The sequence below is a fragment of the Eubalaena glacialis genome, chromosome 17, assembly GCF_028564815.1.
Source record: "Eubalaena glacialis isolate mEubGla1 chromosome 17, mEubGla1.1.hap2.+ XY, whole genome shotgun sequence".
Taxonomy (NCBI): Eukaryota; Metazoa; Chordata; class Mammalia; order Artiodactyla; family Balaenidae; genus Eubalaena; species Eubalaena glacialis.
In genome coordinates this window covers 44,226,480-44,248,922 of record NC_083732.1, presented here as the reverse complement: position 1 = coordinate 44,248,922, position 22,443 = coordinate 44,226,480, and positions in this window count along the sequence as shown.

The following is a 22,443-nucleotide window of genomic DNA, read 5'->3' as shown; positions in this document are numbered from 1 at the left end:
TTTTACTTTCTCTGTTTGTCTCTATGAAATTAGGTGAAATAGTTGCCTATCCAGGTTTTGAGGGCGTGTTCTTTTGTGGGGACATCCCTGTGCTGGCTGTGTGTGCCCAGTGGCTTTGGTGGCAGAGCTGAATCTGTAGTGAGCATGGGCCACATCTTCTTCCAGTGTATGCCAGAAGCCATTGCCACTTTGGGAGGTAGGGCTGGAGTTGGAGGGGTTAGAACCAGAGCCAGGCTTCTCCTTAAGTTCAATGGCAGTCGCTGCTCTATTGAGGGAAGGCTGGGGCTAGAGGAGCTGAAGCAGGATCTCTGAGGGAATTGGGCTTCTCCCTGGGGTGAAGGCAATCTCCACCTTTGTTGGGGGTGGGGCCAGGGCCTGAGAGGATGAAGTGACCACTGAGCTGGCTTTGCTCCTTTCCTGTTGCTTGTACAGGGCAGTGCAATGCAATTGCAATGGCAGGATCTGTCTTAGACCCTGATGGGGTCAGGGCCCAAGGGGTTGGAGCTGCAACTCTGGGCTGGCTGTTTTTTCCCAGGTGTGCATGATTCTTGGGAGCACACATGATAATGGTGGTCTCCACCCAGGCTAGAGGCAGTGCTGGGCCTGAGCTGGCTCTGCCTTCCCCTGCTGCATGCAACGGTGGTGGTGGTGGTCTTTGCCTTAGTGGAAATCAGTGTCAACGCAGGAGAGGCTGGAGCAAGAGCCTAGTGTGGGCAGGGCATGTTGGGGCATCCTAGCAGGCTGGCCAGAGCACCAGGTGGTTTTTTCCTCTGCTGTCTCTGTGCTGAGACTGGGAGCAAGCAAGTCTGTGCATGCACTCTTCAAGAGCCTTCTGATGAACTGATAAGCCCCACTGGTTTCAACCACCTTCTCTTCCTGGTGTCGTACCCTAGGGCTGGGGTGCCTAATATGTGGCTTTAACCCCTCACTCTTTAAGGAGGATTCCCAAGCCTGTGATATCCCCCTCCTCTTCTGAGTCACCCACTAGTGGTATGAGTCTCTATTAGATTGATTCTTGCCCCCTCCTACCAAACTTCGTGTGGTTCTTTCTTTACAGCCTTGGTTGCAGAAGAGCAGTTCTACTAGTCTTCAGGTTGTTCTCAGCAAGAGTTGCTCTATATGTAGTTGTAGTTTTGATGTGTTTGTGGGAGGTCATGAGCTCAGAGTCTTCCTACTTTGCAATTTTGTTCCCACTCCTTTCAAAACTTTATGTGTATTAACTCATTTGATCCTCATTAAAATCTTTTGTCAGATATTATCATTATCTTCATTTCTCAGACAAATAAAGTTACAGAGCAAGTAAGTGACCTGATCAAAGTTACTTCACAGATTTAATGCAAGGATTTAATAAGGCACTATAGGTAAAGCGCCCAGCATAGGGCCTGGCACACTTTTAAAAAAATTGTAAATATATGTTAGTTTCTTTCCTTCATCTTGCCCATCTAATTCATTTGTAAAGCTCAGAAGACTTCTTGAAGAGATCAAATAAAACAATTGAGGAGACAGAGTTTTGAAAATGAAAAACATTTTGTATTTAAATTAATTAAAATTATTGTTACTATTACTCATTAATCAGCCATCAGACCTAAGACCTATGACTGGGAACTCTAGTTTTATAACAGCAGAATGAAGAATACAAAATGCATTTTGAAAATAAGATTCAAATTTAAAAAGTCATGATTTCTACTCATAATGTTTAAGAGCCATTTTAAAAATAAAAATCACTTATTTAGTGCCCTCTGAATCACTTATTTAGTGCCTTTATTTTATTTTTAAAATAAAAATCACTTATTTAGTGCAATCCATACTGTGGGATTTAAAATGGATTAATTTTTCTTGCCCTGGTAACACTGGGGACAAGAAAATCTGAAGGGAAAAACCTAACAAAAGTTCCGTAGGTTGACCTTGAATCAACATATGCAATCTTTCTTTTCAAAGTGTTTGTACTTGCAGTCTGAAGGAGACAGATCCAAGAGATGGGGAGATAAAGGTGTTTACATAAGTCTAATCTTAGCAGTGTTTTCAGCATATTTTTGTCTTATGAGCAAATTCATAATTACTTTGTGTTTCAGCTATTTTTAAGTCAATTCATCTGTATGTTGTAAAGTAACTTTGAACTAAATTCACATTTTATCTCTCTCTGTCTTTCCATGTGTATTTCATTTCCTTTAACCACTGGTTTTGAAATCCCTTTGCCTAAAGCTTTCACGTCTGTTTGGAGGAGCTTCCTACACATACCCTCTAAATTGTCTTTTAGACAGGGATATGTACAGTGTCTTGAACATTGACTGGTAATTAATGCAAGTTAAAAGATTCATCTCAGAAGTATTCAGTTCTTTGTCACAATGCATCCTCTGTCTTTCTCATGGTATAGGCCTTGTAAGCCTGTGCATCTTACTCTATGACTCTTTACTACTCCTTTTTTCTCCCTCTTTTTCCAAAGAGGTGAGTTTAATGGCTCCAGGAAAGGACAGAGAGAAAGGCAATAAGAGAGCAGGAAAGAGACAGAAAGATAGGAGTGCGGAAATATGCACAGAGGGCCCTGCCTCCAGTTCTCAGCATGCTCCAAACCTTTGGTCTGTTACCAAGATATCTGGGGAGCTATTGATAAATAAACAACAGCCAGAAAAATTACCTCTAAAAAAAAAGACAAAGTCTGACCAACATACAGACCAAGCAATTTGGGAGATTTTTGGAAACTCTTAAACCTTCAAAACTTTTGAGCTGCTCAGTGGCACCTGGGGATTGATAAATTATGAATAATTATTAATTGATGATTGATAATTAGCTTTCATTGTTTATTTTTATTAAAACAACCTTTCTTTAGGAACAGAAATCATGGCTTATATTTCTTTCTTTGTAATTGGTGCCTGGCACATAGTAGGCTTTCAGTAAATGCTTGCTTGCTAAATGAATGAACGAACTTTCTTTTTCCATATCAAAAGATATTGACAATTATCATAGAAAGAACTAAACTCAGTATCTAGAAGGCAAACTTTCTTTCCAAGTGCTGTAAACATAGAAACCTTATACTATTTCCAAGATGCTGAAGGACTTGTGTAAATAGTCAGATATTGACATTTCTTTTAATTATATCAAGACCAAGAATGAATCTTGGGTAACTTAAATAAATTTGAAAATAAAGAAACTTCTCAAAATCAAGGTGAAGAGAAAAGGGAAATGAAATAAGTGGAAAACCCAAGAGAAAAAGCTCTTGTGTCTAGAGAAATAGTAGCCTTATTCTACACATCTTTCATACCAATTATTTGGCAAGTACATGTAAACCACCTTGTGATACTTTTTAATTTGGTGTCTTCTATTCCTATCTAACTTTTCATACATTTGTTTTTCTCTTTCTGACTGTAGTGTAAGTTCCTTAAAACAGAGACTACTGTATGTTTATCACATACATAGCACTTTTTTACACAGTGTGTGTGTGTCTGTGTATGTTTCTGTGTGTGTGTATACAGAGATTCTCATATTTTTCTAATCATATTTTAGGAAAGGTGAACACCAAGAGGAAGAGCCAAGAACTAATTCTGCAAGTAAATTCTTCAGCTGGCATAATCACTTATACAAATCAATGGTATTTACTTGCATGTTCACACATATTTATAGTGCTTTATGTCTTAACTAGTTGTACATAACTGGCCACATATGGAAACCTGTCCACTTGCAGATGGGCATATCTACCTACAAGTGATTGTGTCCAACTTTAGAGAGTTATTTAGTGACATTCAAAATCAACCATAGTATTAACATACTTTGAAAGACAGTTCCAATGCCTTTCTAAGGCGCTTATGAACTGGGTCTTTCCAACTAACAACAGTATGTACTTAGATTATTTTTTGGATTTGGACACCAGCTTTTGATTTTAAGAGCTGAGGCTACTGAAATTAAAGTTTGCTGAGCACCTAGTGTTTACTCTGAAATTCATTATTATTGTATCTCACATCAGCCAAGGTAATCATTGGTAATAATTTAGCTTCTAATATTTCTTAGTTATATAAATTGACCCCTTTTTGTCCATTTAATGTTGGGAGGATGGGAAGACATAGTCCATCATAGAAAAAAAATCTTACTATAGAAGATCAAGTACATACCAAGAAACCAGAGAATGAATTTAAAACATTTTGCTTTTCCCCTAAATCACCTGTAAGTTTGTATAAGTCCTCCTTGGATTGGCATGTGGGAGTATCTACTGTGTGTGGTGTTGTCACAATTTGCCCTCTCCTTTTGCCCAGGCTAGTAGGGTTCCATTTCTTTTTTCTCTGAACCGCAAGCCATCGCATCAATCCTTTGGTTTCATCTGGTTTCCCTCAGGAAACTACTCTGAGAATAGAGGATAAAGGACAACAGGCTTTCAGGATCCAGTCTCAAATTGAAACCTCTAAAAGATCATCTTTTTATTGCCAAAGTGTCCTCTGAACACAACTTTGGGGGTTATTTTGCTTTAAAGAATCTCTGCTTCTTTTTTTTTTTTTTTTAACATCTTTTTTGGAGTATAATTGTTTTACAATGGTGTGTTAGTTTCTGCTTTATAATGAATCTGCTTCTTTTTTTGTTCTGCAAAAACTCCCTCCTATTATCCTAGCTTGGTATTTGTTACACCTCAGAAAGTAGTTGATGGTGGAAGGAAACCAAATTTTGTTACAGAGCATTAGATGATACCATCACATTTTTCTGCCTCTTGTGCCTTTATCTTCCACCTTTTATTTCACTTTATTTCTATTAAGTTGTTTCATCTCAATGTTACTTTTCCTGTGATAGCTCAAATTAGTAAATCATTGGTTGGACTTTGTAATTTACTCAGCCTATTACATCAACTTATGTTCTGAATGGAAAGAAAAAATGAGTAATTGCTGCAACAACTGTTTATAGAAAGGCTAAGAGCCTTAAAAGATAAAATAGTAACAATAATGATATTGGTAATAATAACAGCCTTGAGGATAAACACCTCAAGCACCATTCTAAGTGCTTTATATACTATAACTCATTTAATTCTCACAACAACTGCAAGATGTGGACACTATTCTCATTTTACAGATGAAGACACTGAGGCAAAAAGAGATCAAATAATTTGCCTAATAGCTAGTAAGAAGGAGAGTTGAGATTCAAACCGTCTGGCTCTAGAGTCTAAGTTTATAACTGTCACACTATTAAAAAAATATTGTGCGCATTGCATCTATCACACATATTAACATATAATCAATTGGTTTATAAAAGGCATGATTTAATAGAGCAAAGAATTACTGTATACTGGGAAGAGAACTGGCTTGCTGATCCCATAGATCTAATCTCATCTCTCTTGCTTACTAATATAGGGTCTATAATTGGGAATGCCCTTGGAAACCTCCTTGGTTTCTGGCATAACTCAGTGAGGTAAAAGACCAGTCTGTTTTGCAAAGTTTTTAAGGTTTATTGATTTTATCATGGTCATTGGCATCAAGAAATCAGGCAGCATATGGACATTGGAAAGTGTATTTTCTGCTTCTGTTATGTCCTACAGTGACCCATTTCAAATACTTTTTAGCTCAATGTACTGGAAGCCATTTGCCATCCCAAACTTTAATTATTAATGTATAAGTGTTTAAAATATATGCATTAAGGCTGATAAAGCAGTGTCTGATTAATGGGCTCTTCGTAAATGCACTGACACAACCTTTTTAAAAAAATTAATTCAGCCTGCAAATGAACATCATCCATTTTGCTATCATATTTTATCAGTCTGTAAAGTGCATTCTCACTTCAGTTTTCAGCTCTGGATGCAGAACACTGTGAAAAATGACAGAATTTTAATGAGAAAGTGAACAACATGCCATCAACACCCTTTTGCCAGTAAAAATGGCACAACATCAAAGCTTTAAATCATGTTCTCTCCATACCTTTTGGACATCTGTGATTCTGTCTGAGTCCTCAAAATCTGCTACATCCATCACCAGGTGCAGCCTTTAAACATGGAGGCACTGTCTACTTCACTGGTTGGCATGGCAACAGTTGTCAAATCATCCCTTGATAATGCTCTTTAATTGATTGTATATATTATTCTGAGATACGTGATTACAAAATGATGTACTGAGGCTCTTAAGTGTGCAGACCAGCCTAGCTGCATTTAAAGATACATTGATCCCCTGCCTTTACCCAGAAAACTGACCCTCAGAGTGCTGGAACACTCAGGAAGAAGCATAAATATTAAGTGTTAAGGAAAAGTGGTAAAGCAATGGCACAGTTAATTGCTACTCCAAGTGCATGTTAACTTACTAAACACCAACAGGCTGCATGCTGCATGCAGATGTAAAGATATTTCTTAAAATCACATGTAGAAATCAGTCTATTCAAAGATAGCATTATTACCAGAATAGAATTTTTTTTATTGCATTGGTGGAGAAGTTATAGGCTATTTGGAGACACATGGCATAATCTCTCTTCATTAGCATGCCTTGGGATTTTTCTTCTCATGACTCTTTATATACAATTAGTACAGAATGTGTTGCCAATGTATTGGCTCTCCCGTTGCCTCCATCTCTCAGCTGAATGGCATTCTGTGATTTCTGGCATCTCTATTCAATTGTGAGCAACATGGAAGTGATTAACTTGGAAACTATGCCTAAAGCATCCTGTTGTTTTCATTTCAAGTCTTTTTGTTTCCCTCTATAAAATATCCCTTCTAGCATTCCCTCTGCTCTCAAACTTAAGTCCAATGCAATCTACATGAAAGTATAAGTGTGGTTACCAGTCTAGCAGCATCAGCGTCACCTGGGAACTCATTAGAAATGCAGACTCACTAGAAGCTTTGGGAGAAACAAAAATCCATGTTTTAATAAGCTCTTAAGGATTCCTATGCAGTTCACATTTGAGAACCACGGGGATAGGCTAGTCCTAGTTGCACATTAGAATTACCTGGAGAACTTTAAAAACTACCAAAACATGAGCTGCATCTCCCAGAGATTTAATTGCTTTGAGATGCACCTGGTACTTTCCCATGTGATTCTAATGAGCTGAGAAGATTGAGGCACCCTGGATAAGGACAACAACATTGAATGTAAGATACTGAAGTGTTTAAGAGATGGTTACTAACAGACATTCTTATAGCATTCTTTTTGTTTTTATTTTTTAGATCCTATTTCACATTTGTTCATTTAGCTGTACTTTCAGCATTCATTTAGTGCATATTATATGCCATGTGCTGTATACTCAGCTTTGGAGATATAATGAAAAACACAGTCTTTAAGTTGGTGGGAGGGGCAGACAATAAAATAGTGAACAGAAGAAAGCAAATGCATATGTAATTATAAATGATGATAAATGCTCTAAAGGAAACAAATCAAATACTGTGATGAAGAATCCAGTGGACCTACTTTATATAGGGAAAGTCTAAAAGGGTGATATTTAAGCTGAAAACTAAAGAATGATTGTAAAAAATTCTATGATTAGGTGGGCTCTGGTTGCGGGGTGCATTTGTGTGTTTGGGGATAGGTAGGGGAGTGTTCTAAGAAGAGGAAAGAGCATGTATACAACATGTACTGAAGGAAAGCACTTGATGTGTTCAAGGAATTGAAAGAAGGCCACAATAGCTGACACTGAAGGGCTGGAAAGAAAGACCCAGACGAGTTTGGAGAGGAAGGTATGAGGTCTGGATCTGATATGAGACGAAATAAAGAACCATGTAGGTGCCACAGTGTGGTCTGAAGAAGAGGAAGTAATACCAATAGATGTCCTCAGGTGACTTCAAGTCAGTAAAGTCAAGGAATCTTTTAAACTAATCACTTTTCAGCAGGTTTCTAACTGCCTGAACAGATTGCTGCCACTTTAGTTCAATGTTTTGACTCCTACTCTTTCAGAAACTCTTGGCCTTCTTGGCTGGAGCAACTTTGGATGGTATGTTGCCTGAGTTGACATAATCTAGTACTGACTTTTAGATCTAGAGTCATAATGAAAATCTTAAGATATAGGTAAATTTTCCTGGAGTGACTTAGGATTTTTAGCTTCATCTTTAATTACTAGCAGCAGTAGAAATGGACTTTTTCTTTACAGTCTATATAGTGGATATAACTGTATATCTAAATAAATTGAATATGTAAGGAGGAAACAGAGATTTCCCCTTTTGAACATGTTTGGATTTGTTTTGCCAAATTTCTTTATGCCTCTTGTGTTCTTTACATTCATGTGCTAAATGTTTAGTGCCTTTTACAGTCTTCCTGGAATCTAATTTTCTAAAATATATATATATATATATATATACTGGTTTATTATTGCCACAAGTTATTTCTGTCTTTGAATTTTAGTGTCTTATAAGCATCAAAACTTCCTTTGGAACCAGTGCCAGCAGAGATGAGAGAGTTACAGCCAAATTACCTATCAAAAGTATGTCAAACAACCCAGTAATTAAGTATCCATTTGCCATACAAGAGGTCCAAAAGTTTGAAATAATTAAATCAGGTTATATCAAGCCTAAGGTTTATACTAACTTTGCAAATAAGGACAGCATGACAGAAACAATGCAATTTTAAAGGAGACCTTACAAATACTACCTATTAAAATTGTTAAAAAGGAATACTATGATGATTAGCAGGAATAGGGTTTCTATTTTTTTTTTTTGAACTTGACAATGATTTTCTTTTTTTTTCTCTTTTTTTCACAACTCACACACACACAGTGTATTTTATTTTTACAAGAGATAAATAAACTGACACCAAGCATTGTAAATGGATGACCACAACAAAAGCAACAATGATTGCAATTACCAAACACGAAACACACTCATACTATGTCATAATATTGACATTCAGTCCAGTACTCCTCCACTGTAACAGCTCCTTTACTTTGCAGTGAAAATTGATTTGTATATTTTTTGCCTCTGAGTCCTTGTGGGATTTTTTTTTAATTCAAACAGAAAGTCACAAAAATTATAATCATCCTTATCAGTTCACTCAGTCCCATGTAAATTTTTTTTTCATCTTGATCTTTTGTTAGCACTTTTATGAATTCATCAGTTTTCCATTAGAGTTCTGAAAATGCTTATTCATTCAGTTCAGCAGTATAGTCAGTTACCAGAAAACTGTACTTATCAGAGTCTTTTCCATGAATTCCTTGAAGATGAAACCCTTTTATAGGAACATTTTTGCAAAAGCATCAGAGTACACCCAGAACTGTCTGTAAATGACAAAAGACTTAAAAATGACCATGGTTAAAGATTTGATGAAAGTTCATAATGATGTAATTGACAAGGAAATTTAGTTATTTCTGAGATATACATTTTAAAGTAATAACTAGAATTATGACTTATAACATTATACCAGAACATATAAGATTTTTAGGAATTTCATGTAATGTCTGAAACATTTATATTAACATTTCCATACAAAGAACCCAAAGAAAGTTTAGTATTAGTTGTTTTTGTTTGTTTGTTTTTACTGCAGGTTCTTATTAGTCAACAATTTTATACACATCAGTGTATACATGTTTCTTAAAAAAATATTTTTCACCATAAATCTAAGGATACACATAGATAGAAACAGTTAAGTCTAGTGAGCAAATTGGAATGTAGACTGGAAGCTTTACTGCTTTCTCCAGGTGAAGTCACTGGTAGGTTAATTATCTGTGCTCTAGCAAACACGTTGTCCTTCAATGCTTGTTTGAGATCCAGAATGAGAGCAAGTCAATCAGCACATGAGTAGAGTTTAGGAGGATTGTCTTTTTCATTCTTTATAGGTCATCAGAGGCCAAGGAGATGTGGGTAACTGAACCATGGCAAAGGACATTGAGTCAATCAAGAGAAATGAAATGGTGAGTGGCTGGAAGTACTCTTTTTTAGATCTTCTTGTCCTACTTGGTTTAAAACTAGCATAAGATACTACATTATGATGGTGACTTTAACTGTTCTCAACTTGTTATAAAAAGCTCTAGACCTAGTAGCTCACATGATTTTCCCCGGGGCAATATCACTTCTCTTTTTTTTTTTTTTTTTATTTCTGAGATATACATTTTAAAGTAATAACTAGGATTATGACTTATAACATTATACCAGAACATATAAGATTTTTAGAAATTTCATGTAATGTCTGAAACATTTATATTAACATATTTCCATACAAATAACCCAATGAAAGTTTAGTATTAGTTGTTTTGTTTGTTTGTTTATACTGCAGGTTCTTATTAGTCATCAATTTTATACACATCAGTGTATACATGTCAATCCCAATCGCCCAATTCAGCACACCACTGTCCCCACCCCACCGCAGTTTTCCCCCCTTGGTGTCCATATGTCTGTTCTCTACATCTGTGTCTCAACTTCTGCCCTGCAAACCGGCTCATCTGTACCATTTTTCTAGGTTCCACATACATGCATTAATATACAATATTTGTTTTTCTCTTTCTGACTTACTTCACTCTGTATGACAGTCTCTAGATTCATCCACGTCTCAACAAATGACTCAATTTCGTTCCTTTTTATGACTGAGTAATATTCCATTGTATATATGTACCACAACTTCTTTATCCATTCGTCTGTTGATGGGCATTTAGGTTGCTTCCATGACCTGGCTATTGTAAATAGTGCTGCAATGAACATTCGGGTGCATGTGTCTTTTTGAATTACAGTTTTCTCTGGGTATATGCCCAGTAGTGGGATTGCTGGGTCATATGGTAATTCTATTTTTAGTTTTTTAAGGAACCTCCATATTGTTCTCCATAGTGGCTGTATCAATTTACATTCCCACCAACAGTGCAAGAGGGTTCCCTTTTCTCCACACCCCCTCCAGCATTTGTTGTTTGTAGATTTTCTGATGATGCCCATTCTAACTGGTGTGAGGTGATACCTCATTGTAGTTTTGATTTGCATTTCTCTAATAATTAGTGATGTTGAGCATCTTTTCATGTGCTTCTTGGCCGTCTGTATGTCTTCTTTGGAGAAATGTCTATTTAGGTCTTCTGCCCATTTTTGGATTGGGGTGTTTGTTTCTTTAATATTGAGCTGAATGAGCTGTTTATATATTTTGGAGATTAATCCTTTGTCCGTTGATTCGTTTGCAAATATTTTCTCCCATTCTGAGGGTTGTCTTTTCGTCTTGTTTATGGTTTCCTTTGCTGTGCAAAAGCTTTGAAGTTTCATTAGGTCCCATTTGTTTATTTTTGTTTTTATTTCCATTACTCTAGGAGGTGGATCAAAAAAGATCTTGCTGTGATTTATGTCAAAGAGTGTTCTTCCTATGTTTTCCTCTAAGAGTTTTATAGTGTCCAGTCTTACATTTAGGTCTGTAATCCATTTTGAGTTTATTTTTGTGTATGGTGTTAGGGAGTATTCTAATTTCATTCTTTTACATGTAGCTGTCCAGTTTTCCCAGCACCACTTATTGAAGAGACTGTCTTTTCTCCATCGTATATCTTTGCCTCCTTTGTCATAGATTAGTTGACCATAGGTGCGTGGGTTTATCTCTGGGCTTTCTATCTTGTTCCATTGATCTATGTTTCTGTTTTTGTGCCAGTACCATACTGTCTTGATTACTGTAGCTTTGTAGTATAGTCTGAAGTCAGGGAGTCTGATTCCTCCAGCTCCGTTCTTTTCCCTCAAGACTGCTTTGGCTATTCGGGGTCTTTTGTGTCTCCATACAAATTTTAAGATGATTTTTTCTAGCTCCGTAAAAAATGCCATTGGTAAGTTGATAGGGATTGCATTGAATCTGTAGATTGCTTTGGGTAGTATAGTCATTTTCACAATGTTGATTCTTCCAATCCAAGAACATGGTATATCTCTCCATCTGTTGGTATCATCTTTAATTTCTTTCATCAGTGTCTTATAGTTTTCTGCATACAGGTCTTTTGTCTCCCTAGGTAGGTTTATTCCTAGGTATTTTATTCTTTTTGTTGCAATGGTAAATGGGAGTGTTTCCATAATTTCTCTTTCAGATTTTTCATCATTAGTGTATAGGAATGCAAGAGATTTCTGTGCATTAATTTTGTATCCTGCAACTTTACCATATTCATTAATTAGCTCTAGCAGTTTTCTGGTGGCAGTTTTAGGATTCTCTATGTATAGTATCATGTCATCTGCAAACAGTGACAGTTTTACTTCTTCTTTTCCAATTTGTATTCCTTTTATTTCTTTTTCTTCTCTGATTGCCGTCGCTATGACTTCCAGAACTATGTTGAATAATAGTGGTGAGAGTGGACATCCTTGTCTTGTTCCTGATCTTAGAGGAAATGCTTTCAGTTTTTCACCGTTGAGAATGATGTTTGCTGTGGGTTTGTCATATATGGCCTTTATTATGTTGAGGTAGGTTCCCTCTATGCCTACTTTCTGGAGAGTTTTTATCATAAATGGGTGTTGAATTTTGTCAAAAGCTTTTTCTGCATCTATTGAGATGATCATATGGTTTTTATTCTTCAATTTGTTAATATGGTGTATCACATTGATTGATTTGCGTATATTGAAGAATCCTTGCATCCCTGGGATAAATCCCACTTGATCGTGGTGTATGATCCTTTTAATGTGTTGTTGGATTCTGTTTGCTAGTATTTTGTTGAGGATTTTTGCATCTATGTTCATCAGTGATATTGGTCTGTAATTTTCTTTTTTTGTAGTGTCTTTGTCTGGTTTTGGTATCAGGGTGATGGTGGCCTCATAGAATGAGTTTGGGAGTGTTCCTTCCTCTGCAATTTTTTGGAAGAGTTTGAGAAGGATAGGTGTTAGCTCTTCTCTAAATGTTTGATAGAATTCACCTGTGAAGCCATCTGGTCCTGGACTTTTGTTTGTTGGAAGATTTTTAATCACAGTTTCAATTTCATTACTTGTGATTGGTCTGTTCATATTTTCTGCTTCTTCCTGGTTCAGTCTTGGAAGGTTATACCTTTCTAAGAATTTGTCCATTTCTTCCAGGTTGTCCATTTTATTGGCATAAAGTTGCTTGTAGTAGTCTCTTAGGATGCTTTGTATTTCTGCGGTGTCTGTTGTAACTTCTCCTTTTTCATTTCTGATTTTATTGATTTGAGTCCTCTCCCTCTTTTTCTTGATGAGTCTGGCTAATGGCTTATCAATTTTGTTTATCTTCTCAAAGAACCAGCTTTTAGTTTTATTGATCTTTGCTATTGTTTTCTTTGTTTCTATTTCATTTATTTCTGCTCTGATCTTTATGATTTCTTTCCTTCTGCTAACTTTGGGTTTTGTTTGTTCTTCTTTCTCTAGTTTCTTTAGGTGTAAGGTTAGATTGTTTACTTGAGATTTTTCTTGTTTCTTTAGGTAGGCTTGTATAGCTATAAACTTCCCTCTTAGAACTGCTTTTGTAGCATCCCATAGGTTTTGGGTTGTCGTGTTTTCATTGTCATTTGTCTCTAGGTATTTTTTGATTTCCTCTTTGATTTCTTCAGTAATCTCTTGGTTATTTAGTAACGTATTGTTTAGCCTCCATGTGTTTGTGTTTTTTATGCTTTTTCCCCTGTAATTCATTTCTAATCTCATAGCGTTGTGGTCAGAAAAGATGCTTGATATGATTTCAATTTTCTTAAATTTACTGAGGCTTGATTTGTGACCCAAGATGTGATCTATCCTGGAGAATGTTCCGTGCGCACTTGAGAAGAACGTGTAATCTGCTGTTTTTGGATGGAATGTCCTATAAATATCAATTAATCTATCTGGTCTATTGTGTCATTTAAAGCTTCTGTTTCCTTATTTATTTTCATTTTGGATGATCTGTCCATTGGTGTAAGTGAGGTGTTAAAGTCCCCCACTATTATTGTGTTACTATCAATTTCCTCTTTTATAGCTGTTAGCAATTGCCTTATGTAATGAGGTGCTCCTATGTTGGGTGCATATATATTTATAATTGTTATATCTTCTTCTTGGATTGATCCCTTGATCATTATGTAGTGTCTTTCCTTGTCTCTTGTAACATTCTTTATTTTAAAGTCTATTTTATCTGATATGAGTATAGCTACTCCAGCTTTCTTTTGATTTCCATTTGCATGGAATATCTTTTTCCATCCCCTCACTTTCAGTCTGTATGTGTCCCTAGGTCTAAAGTGGGTCTCTTGTAGACAGCATTTATATGGGTTTTGTTTTTGTATCCATTCAGCAAGCCTGTGTCTTTTGGCTGGAGCATTTAATCCATTCACGTTTAAGGTAATTATCGATATGTATGTTCCTATGACCATTTTCTTAATTGTTTTGGGTTTGTTTTTGTAGGTCCTTTTCTTCTCTTGTGTTTCCCACTTAGAGAAGTTCCTTTAACATTTGTTGTAGAGCTGGTTTGGTGGTGCTGAATTCTCTTAGCTTTTGCTTGTCTGTAAAGCTTTTGATTTCTCCATCAAATCTAAATGAGATCCTTGCCGGGTAGAGTAATCTTGGTTGTAGGTTCTTCCCTTTCATCACTTGAAGTATATCATGCCACTCCCTTCTGGCTTGTAGAGTTTCTGCTGAGAGATCAGCTGTTAACCTTATGGGAGTTCCCTTGTATGTTATTTGTCATTTTTCCCTTGCTGCTTTCAATAATTTTTCTTTGTCTTTAATTTTTGCCACTTTGATTACTATGTGTCTTGGCGTGCTTCTCCTTGGGTTTATCCTGTTTGGGACTCTCTGCGCTTCCTGGACTTGGGTGGCTATTTCCTTTCCCATGTTAAGGAAGTTTTCGACTATAATCTCTTCAAATATTTTCTCTGGTCCTTTATCTCTCTCTTCTCCTTCTGGGACCCCTATAATGCAAATGTTGTTGTGTTTAATGTTGTCCCAGAGGTCTCTTAGGCTGTCTTCATTTCTTTTCATTCTTTTTTCTTTAGTCTGTTCTGCAGCAGTGAATTCCACCATTCTGTCTTCCAGGTCACTTATCCGTTCTTCTGCCTCAGTTATTCTACTATTGATTCCTTCTAGTGTAGTTTTCATTTCAGTTATTGTATTGGTCATCTCTGTTTGTTTGTTCTTTAATTCTTCTAGGTCTTTGTTAATCATTTCTTGCATCTTCTCAATCTTTGCCTCCATTCTTATTCCAAGGTCCTGGATCATCTTCACTATCATTATTCTGAATTCTTTTTCTGGAAGGTTGCCTATCTCCACTTCATTTAGTTGTTTTTCTGGGGTTTTTTCTTGTTCCTTCATCTGGTATATAGCCCTCTGCCTTTTCATCTTGTCTATCTTTCTGTAAATGTGGTTTCTGTTCCACAGGCTGCAGGACTGTAGTTTTTCTTGCTTCTGCTGTCTGCCGTCTGGTGGTTGAGGCTATCTAAGAGGCTTGATGGGAGGCTCTGGAGGTGGGTAGAGCTGACTGTTGCTGTGGCGGTCAGAGCTCTGTAAAACTTTAATCCACTTGACTGTTGCTGGGTGGGGCTGGGTTCCCTCCCTGTTGGTTGTTTTGCCTGAGGCAACCCAACACTGGAGCCTACCCGGGCTCTTTGGTGGGGCTAATGGCAGACTCTGGGAGGGCTCACACCAAGGAGTACTTCCCAGAACCTCCGCTGCCAGTGTCCTTGTCCCCACGGTGAAACAGAGCCAGCCCCCGCCTCTGCAGGAGACCCCCCAACACCAGCAGTTATGTCTGGTTCAGTCTCCCCCAGGGTCACTGCTCCTTCCCCTGGGTCCCGATGCACACACTATTTTGTGTACGCCCTCCAAGAGTGGGTTCTCTGTTTCCCCCAGTCCTGTCGAAGTCCTGCAATCAATTCCCACTAGGCTTCAAAGTCTGCTTCTCTATGAATTCCTCCTCCCGTTGCCGGACCCCCAGGTTGGGAAGCCTGACGTGGGGCTCAGAACTTTCACTCCAGTGGGTGGACTTCTGTGGTATAAGTGCTCGCCAGTCTGTGAGTCACCCACCCAGCAGTTATGGGATTTGATTTTACTCTGATTGCGCCCCTCCTACCGTCTCACTGTGGCTTCTCCTCTGTCCTTGGACGTGGGGTATCCTCCTTGGTGAAGTCCAGTGTCTTCCTGTCGATGATTGTCCAGCAGCCAGTTGTGATTCTGGTGCTCTCGCAAGAGGGAGTGAGAGCACGTCCTTCTACTCCGCCATCTTGGTTAATCCTCTCAATATCACTTCTCTTTGAAAAACAACTTTGAAAACATTTAAATATATATGCAGTGAAAAATAGCATTTTCTCCCTAAAATTACATTTATTGACAAGCAGATCATGAAGAATAAGAAAGAAAAAGAAAAAAAGAAAGAACTTCACTTTGTGTAGACATCTGGAATGGAATGCAGGAATTATCTTTTATATTCCACAAAATAATACACCAAATTATCTCTATTCACTCTCCATTTTCAGACTGTACTCAACAGACACATTGTGCAGGAAACATCAACAGTTAGAGAGAAATTGTGGAGAAAGCAAGTCTGGAGTTCACAAATGTGCAGACACAGCATGGTATGTGATCGGTCATGGCACAATGCATACTGGGGACATCTTTGTGTTGATGTTTCCACTGGGATAATTAAGAGTGGCATTGTGAGCCCAGAGGGAGACATGAACTCCTAAAAGAAGGAATTTCTCAGAAAGAGGAATGAGGACATCATTTAATGAACATTTTCTGAACGTTTACTCTGTGTCAAACACTGAGGCTATAAGAAGTTTCTTGTATATTGGGGTGATATAAACAGTAAAGATGTAATTATGAAATATGTGATAGCAATAATAAAAATGTTAATATTTATTGATCATTTACTAGCATGTTAAATGCATTTCTGCCTTATTTAATTTAAACTTCATAAAAACCTAGGACATTTTTTGTAAAGTTTACTATTTCTATAACTATTAAAATTACTATTGTTGCCCCATTTTGCAGATGAAGAAACTGAGGCCCAAGCAGTCTATATATGTCCCTCAGTTTAATTATCTGGTAAGTGGAAGAGCGGAGATGCAAACTCAGCTTTGTGTGGCTCCAGAGACTGTGATTTAAGCTCTCTGTTACACTGTCTGGGGGAGAGGAGGGCAGATAAGGAACACAGAGGTGGGGCCCAGGTCTGGCCTTGCTGAGGAAAAGGGGAAATTCTTCCGTGAGAAAATGACTAGCTAGGGACTGCCTATTCTCTTCTCTCCCACTGGGATAAATCTCATTTTTCCACCGAGGGAAGTCTAGAAGAAAATTGTTGCTGGGCTTCCCGTGAGAGGCTGCACAGCCTTGTGGTAAAGAGCATTGACATGGAGCTTGCTGGGGTGAAACCTTCACTCACAGCTTTGGAGCTATGCAACCTTAGGCAAGATTCTGTAAAATGGAGATAAAGATTTCTACCTCATAGGTTCATTATGGGAACTGAATTAAATGAGCTTATCTCTGTAAAACATTTACACTTAGCACACACTACACAAGTATTAAATAAATAAATTTGAAAAAGTTATAATACCAAAAATATCAGCAGAAATTCTTCTTTGGGAGAGTTAATCACAAATGGCTTTGCTTAAGAATGCCTCCTAGTTCTAAGACATGTTTCATCTCAGGTGGAATATTGAGGTTCTTGGTGGCGACAAGGGAGGAGGGCCTTGGGATGAAAAGGGCTGGGGTGTCTGTCTTGGGTTTTACAAAAAGAGCTTGATTTTGGTGTTCAAACATTCCTGGATTCAAATCCTGCCTCTGTCTTTTAGATCTTGAACATACCATTTAATAACTTTATTCTCAATTCTTATTGGAGAAATGAGAAAAATAACTCCTATAATTAAATGAATTATTTTTTATGAAAAAACTTGTTATAGACTAGGGACTAAAATGGTGGCTGTTAAAAATATTACCACTTATTAGTGCAGTAATTTAGGAAAACCCAATTTATCTCTGAGTTTCAATTTTCTGTTATATATATCAAGACTTATGGAAGTTATAGTATTTATACACGTAGTATTAAAGTAGCTAAGAAAGTTATTTCAATTCAGGAAAGACAAAGAAATGAGTAGGACAGAAATTCTTTGATTGTTTATCAGGTATAGTACTTGACTTATATTTAGGGGTCATGTGTATTGATGAGAGACAAATTTAAATGACTCTGACGGTTTCTCCCTCCTTCTGGTGGCTTAGCAGACAGCTGGCTCAGCTGGACTGACCCAGGTAGTCAGTATTACTGCCGGTTAAGGATCTTCCTAGGGCCCTCATGTATAGACTTTGCCCTTAAGTATGTGAAACCAACAGCATTGTTCCTGGGCCTGAAGATCTATCAAAATATTTTTTGGTACTCAGAGAAGCTAGGTGTTCCCTAGCCCCTCTTAGGCTAACCTATAATTATGTACTGAGATGCGTGGCAGGGCTCATGCTCGCTTGGCCTGCTCACTGTCACATGTGTAGTCCGCTGGCCTGTGCAGGCCCCTCTCTCCTGGAATCTTGGCCATAGTCTGTTATGACCGCCTATGCCTGGCCTATGCTGTGAATAATGTCAGTGCAATGCATGTGTTCTTTTGCTTTTCTCCTTCTAATTTTTGTCCCCAATAAACCCTATATTATGCTTGTATTATGTGGCACTATTGATGTGTATCCATGATCTGCTTGCATAACATGTACCAAAAATGTCTGTCTTTAAATTATACTTTGAGCTGCAAAATCTTCTCACAATAAGTGGCATAAGGGCCTGAGATCAACCTCTGGTGAATAGTTGCACTGAAAAAAATTGTGGGCAGAATGCCTCACACTTCGTTATTTCAATTATCTCTCTCTCTCCCTCTACCCACTCTCTCCCTCTTTTCTTGTTGCTGGGTGATAGAATTTGATTCATAATTCATGATAGTTAACTGCATATATGATTCTACTGTCCAATTTATTTTATGATGGGTTTTGATGATTTCACGGGAAGGACCCATCCCATACTTGGGAAGAAGTTGACGAGAGGTGAGTAGTGTCTTCTCCCTGGAGGCTAGGAGGATGGCAGTGGTGGTGGTGGCCACAGATGGAAGACAGCTCTAGACAGTGTAGTGACAGGTTCATAAGTCTCCAAGCCAAAGACAACTTTCAGAGGAGGCCTGCACTGGGCAGGAATGGGCCTGTACTGGTACCCCTGCTGTGCTCAGACACTGACTGGGGGCAGCCTAGGGGAAGAATGGTCTTGGCACAAATGTAGAGGTGAATCCAGAGGGACAACAGCTGAATCTGCCAGGCAGCCATGCTCCAGGCAGCAGGAGATCTGAGCAGTGTCTTTCCATGACTGCTGCAGCCATAAGACCCTATAGGATCTAGTCTCTGGCTACTTCTGTACCGTATCACCAACCACAGTCCTACTAGCTTATCTGCTCCTGTCCTGCTGACCTCCTTGCCACTTCCTGAACACTATGAATATTCTCCTGCCTCATGGCCATTGCAATAATTACTTCATCTACCTGGAAAATTTTTACCATATATTTATCGGTATGGTTTGCTCCCTCAATTTGGTTTTACTTCAAGAGTTCCATGTCAGAGTTGCCACTCTGACCACTCTATCCAAAATAGCACATTCCCTGCTCCATCATATTCCATTGTACTCTCCTTTTTTTTCTGCATTGTGTTTATTTTCTGTTTATTTCCATAAGAAGGTAAGCTTTATGAGAGCAGACCTCACTTTTGTTCTCTAATAAATGACATGCATCTAAGATAAGTGTCTATCACATATTAAGTGCTCAGTAAATGTTTTTGGAATGAATAAATATTTACTTGCATTTCATTCATTCCACACAATCTCACTTATTATAAACAGTACCCTTATATGCCAGGAGGGAGATCTATTACTTGAAGACATATGTCAGTAAGAATTACTTCTATAATCTGCTGAAGAATCTTTACCGGGGAGATGATAAATGTTCTGGCTGATTTTAAATTTCATGACACAAATCAGTTGTGGGGGGGGGGGGAAGAACTTCCTTATTTTTAATTGACTTCATTTATTTACAAAGTCTTGGACTCAAATGAGCTTTTCTACAGTAGAGCAAACTCCAATCTCTAAATCAATATGATGTCTTTTGCTTAGGTTTTATCACCATTCTGTTATGTTTTACTCATAATTGTGTAGTTAGTCTCTAGATATTCTAACCCCTCCTACCATCATCCCTACTTCTCAGCACTCCATCTTTCATTCCTTTCATAGCAAAATTCATTTTACATTTTACGTACACTTTTGTGTTCTGGTGGCCCCACTGGATTACTAGTCTCCACAGGGTTCAAGGGCTCCACTAATCGGTATCCTCTACTATTTTAATGACCACATGGAATGCAATCCATTCTTTTAGATTATTACTGTTGATGTTAAGTGGAACTCAGTCTAAGCCTGATTCTTTTGACTCACCACTGGATACCTCTTTCACACACTCAGTCTGTTGCTGTTTATCATTATTCCTTGTTCATATTCCTCATTCATTTTCCATTTATGTGAATATGGTTGTGTGCAGGCCAATTTTACTTCAGTTTTAAAGTAGGATTTCTTGAGATCCAATTAAGCATTTTTCTAATGCTCAAATACACAGTGTCTACTACAGGATTCCCTTTGTGCTATAATTTTATAATGAAACTGAAAGAAAATCAATCAAGTTCCTTTGGCATGGGTTGGTTGTTATAAACTCATGCTGTTTATTGCTTATTTTATGTTCCTCTGCCTTTTACAGAAATACTTTTCAGTATGTTTCCACTATTTCAGTAGATTATTACTAAACCTTGATCACACTGTTTGTTTTTCAAGAAGTTAATACTATTTTTGTATTTCTTGGTTCTATCTCAGTTCTTACTGATTTAAAAATGACATTTAATATGAAATTATTAAGCAGTTCACCTGACAAATGTATGTGTATCTACACTATTAGTTACTTATAATATATGAAGTTTTCCAAATAAATTTATTCATAAAAATATAATATCACAGAAGCACTCCCCTAGAAGACAATGCTCTGTTTTATGAAGTACAAGCAAGAAAATGGCTATGATTTTATTAGCTTCATCATGAAGAAAAGACATAGAGAGATGGTCAATGTATTAGTTTCCTAGGCTACCATAACAAAGTACCACAAATTAGGTGTCTTAAAAAACCATAAATTTATTCTTTCATAGTTTTGGATGCCCGAAGCTCAAAATCAAGGTGTTCACAGGCTAGCTTCCCTCTGAAGTCTCTACAAAAGAATCCTTTCTTGCCTCGTCCTAGTTTGTGGTGGTTACTGACAATCCTTATCTTATAGCTGCCTCACTCTATTCTCTGTCTGTATTGTTCTGTGACCTTCCCTGTGTCTCCTCTGGGTCTCTCTATTCAAATATTCCTCTCCCTTCTCTGATAAATAAATCAGTCATTGGATTTCAGTCCTACCTTAATCCAGTATGACCTCATCTGAACTTGATTACATCTGCAAAGACTTTATGATAGTAATAATAAAGTCATATTCACAGGTACTAGGGGTTAGGACTTAAACATATCTTTTTGGAGAACACAATTCCATTCATGACATCCAAGTTCCCAAATCTCTGAATCTTTGGCCAGTTACTGTGCTGAAAATACACCAGAAAGATTGTCTTAGTCCATTTGGGCTGCTGTAATAGAATACCACAGACTGGGTGGCTCAAACAACAAACATCTCTTTCTCACAGTTCTGGGGGCTGAGAAGACGAATATCAAGGCACTGGAAGATTCAGTGTCTGCTGAGAGCCCACTTCCTGATTCTTAATGACCGTCTTCACTCTCTGTCCTCACATAGCAGAAAGAGGACTAGAAAGTTCTCTGGTATCTCTTTTATAATGGCACTAATCCCATTCATGAGGGGTTCATACACTGGGGTTTAGGATTTCAACATATAAATTTTGGAAGACACATTCCATAATAAGTATAATCTGGGCAGTGGGATTCAATATCTGATTGCTCTCCTATTCTGGTGACCTGGTTGGGGGCTTGAGTGATCCTTTGGCTTAGATTAGAGGCAGACTCAGTGTCTTGCCCATTATACTTTTTTTTTTTTTTTTTTGCATTGAGTCCCATTCTGGTTCTAAAAGAGACTGAGAGACAAAATCAAAAGAGGAAACATATACATAAATGGCAACAATGGGGGGAGAGAGAGACAGACAGAGACAGAGAGAGAGGGGGAATGAATTCCTCAAAAGGGAACTATATACTGCATCAAGATCTTTTAACCTCTTTGCTACTCTGTGGAAAGTACCACTATCATCATGGCTAATAATGGGCTGAATCCCTTTCAGAGCAATTAGAGGGAAGAATTGAACTCTTTGTGAAAGTTTAAATGCCTCAAATAATTCTGAGAGGCAATAATTCTGTCTTACTTATTTTGTAACTTAAGATATTGCTTAAACCAATGGTGTGCTGGTAAGCTGTCTCTATTTTAAAAGTCCTGATTTGTAGCATTTGTCAATTTACATGGTGTAAATACTTCCACCATGGTCAATTTCATGATACCAATGGTTTAACAACTGGCTTTCAAAACCCCTGAAAATTTTATAATTGGACCTTGTGAGCCAGTATATAACATAAATATGGTCTCATTATGGTTTGAGACATGAAAAATATGTAAAGGGGAGCAGGGAATGTCAAAATT